Raw genomic sequence first — 2,533 nt, 5'->3', positions numbered from 1 at the left:
TATTCTTGTAGACACGTGTTGGGCCTCCAAGCGCAGAGTTTTGCAGGACAATAGCAATTTTCCCTCAAGTGGATGACCTAAGGTTTATCAATCCATGGGAGGCGTAGGATGAAGATGGTCTCTCTCGAACAACCCTGCAACCAAATAATAAAAAGTCTCTTGTGTCTCCAACACACCAAATACAATGGTAATTTGTATAGGTGCACTAGTTCGGCGAAGAGATGGTGATAAAAGCGTAGTAATGATAGTATATATTGATTTTTGTGATAGGAACAATAAAAAATAGCAAGATAGCAAGTAACAAAAGTGAGCACAAACGGTATTCCAATGCTTTAAAACATGGCCTAGGATCCGTACTTTCACTAGTGAAATCTCTCAACAATGTTAATATAATTGGATCATACAACCATCCCTCAACGTGCGATGAAGAATCACTCCAAAGTTCCTATCTAGCGGAGAACATAAGAAGAAATTCTTTGTAGCTATTCTTTTTGATCGATCTATCCAAGAGTTCGTACTAAAATAACAACAAATAATATTAGATTCATAATACTCAATCCAACACAAAGAACTTCAAAGAGTGCCCCAAGATTTCTATCGGAGAAACAAAAGATGAGAACGTGCATCAACCCCTACGCATAGATTACCCCAATGTCACCGCGGGAATCCGCGAGTTGAGTGCCAAAACACATATCAAGTGAATCAATATGATACCCCATTGTTACCACGAGTATTCATATGCAAGGCATATATCAGGTGCTCTAAAATCCATAAAAGTATTCAATCTGATGAAAACAAAATCTCAAAGGGAAAAACTCAATTCATCACAACAAGATAGAGAGGGGGAAACACCATATGATCCGACTATCTTCACAAAGCTCACGATACATCAGGGTCGTGACATCTCAAGAACACGAGGGAGAGAGATTAAACACATAGCTACTGGTACAAACCCTCAGCCCCGAGGGTGGACTACTCCCTCCTAATCGTGGTGGCCGCCGGGATGATGAAGATGGCCACTGGTGATGATTTCCCCCTCCGGCAGGGTGCCAGAACGGGATCTAGATTGGTTTTTCGTGGCTACAGAGGCTTACGGCGGTGGAACTTCTAATCTATGTTAACCCCGAGGTTTTTTGGAATATTTAGGATTTTATAGGGCAAATAGGGTGTGCGGGAGGCCACCGAGGTGGGCACAACCCACCTGGGTGCGCCTGGGCTCCCAGGCGCGCCCTGGTCGGTTGTGCCCCCTCGGGGCACCCCCTAGGTGTTGCTCTGGCCCGTTGGATGTCTTTTGGTCCATAAAAAAAATCCACAAATAGTTTCACGGTGTTAGGACTCTGTTTGATATTGATTTCCTGCGATGTAAAAAACAAGCAGAAAACAACAACTGGCGCTGGGCACTGGGTCAATAGGTTAGTCCCAAAAAATGGTATAAAGTTGCTATAAAATGATTGTAATACGTCCAAGAATGATAATATAACAGCATGAATACTTCATAAATTATAGATACGTTGGAGACATATCAGCATCCCCAAGATTAATTCCTACTCGTCCTCGAGTAGGTAAATGATAAAAGAAATAATTTATGAAGTGTGAATGCTAGCAAAGTATACAAGTTTGATCAATGAAAATTTCAATCACTTTTCCTAGCATCATAACAACACTTCTTCCTTATAAAACATCTCATGTTAAAGTAGCAACCAATTGACATGTTAAGGTTCAAACAATGAATTATCTTGAAACTCAACAACCTATGTTCTCAATCACCAAGCAATTGTAATTCAACTTATTCAACAGAGTTTAAGTAAGAACTCCACATACTCAACCATCATATAGTCTTCTATGATTTCTAACACTCACCGCATACATATGAGAAAAACGGTTCAACCGAACACATAGAAAGATAGGGGCTTATAATTTCGCCTCCTAACGTATTCACCTTAAGGGTGATGTCAACAATAATAACTCATGCTACCCATATCCAACTGGATATATGTGCCTAGATCTCTCCTCACCACATGATGCTTGCCGAAAGAGAAAAATAAAAAGGAACAGAGAGAAGAACTTTGACTCTTTGCATAATATTAAATACATAAAAGTAAAAGATAGGCCCTTAGCAGAGGGAACCAGAGGTTGCCATGCGCTTATTTGTTTGTATGCTCAACCCCTTAGTGCAAAAGAACGTCATGTTATATTGCCCCTCATGATAGCAACCTTTATTATGCAGTCTATCGCTTTTATTCTTTGCCATCACAAGTTCGTACAACGCTCAATTTTCTCTTACACTAAATGATCTAACACTTTTAGAAGCAATTTTTATTGCCTTATTGCACTGATGACAACTTACTTGAAGCATCTTTCTCAATCTTTAGGTAGGTATGTGATAACCCACAAGTATAGGGGATCACAACAGTTTTCGATAAGTAAGAGTGTCGAACCCAACGAGGAGCTAAAGGTAGAATTCCCTCAAGTTCTATCGACCACCAATACAACTCTACGCACGCTTGATGTTCGCTTTACCTAGAACAAGTAT

This window comes from Triticum dicoccoides, chromosome 6A (genome assembly GCF_002162155.2).
Source record: "Triticum dicoccoides isolate Atlit2015 ecotype Zavitan chromosome 6A, WEW_v2.0, whole genome shotgun sequence".
Lineage (NCBI taxonomy): Eukaryota > Viridiplantae > Streptophyta > Magnoliopsida > Poales > Poaceae > Triticum > Triticum dicoccoides.
This window is presented reverse-complemented; position numbering follows the sequence as displayed.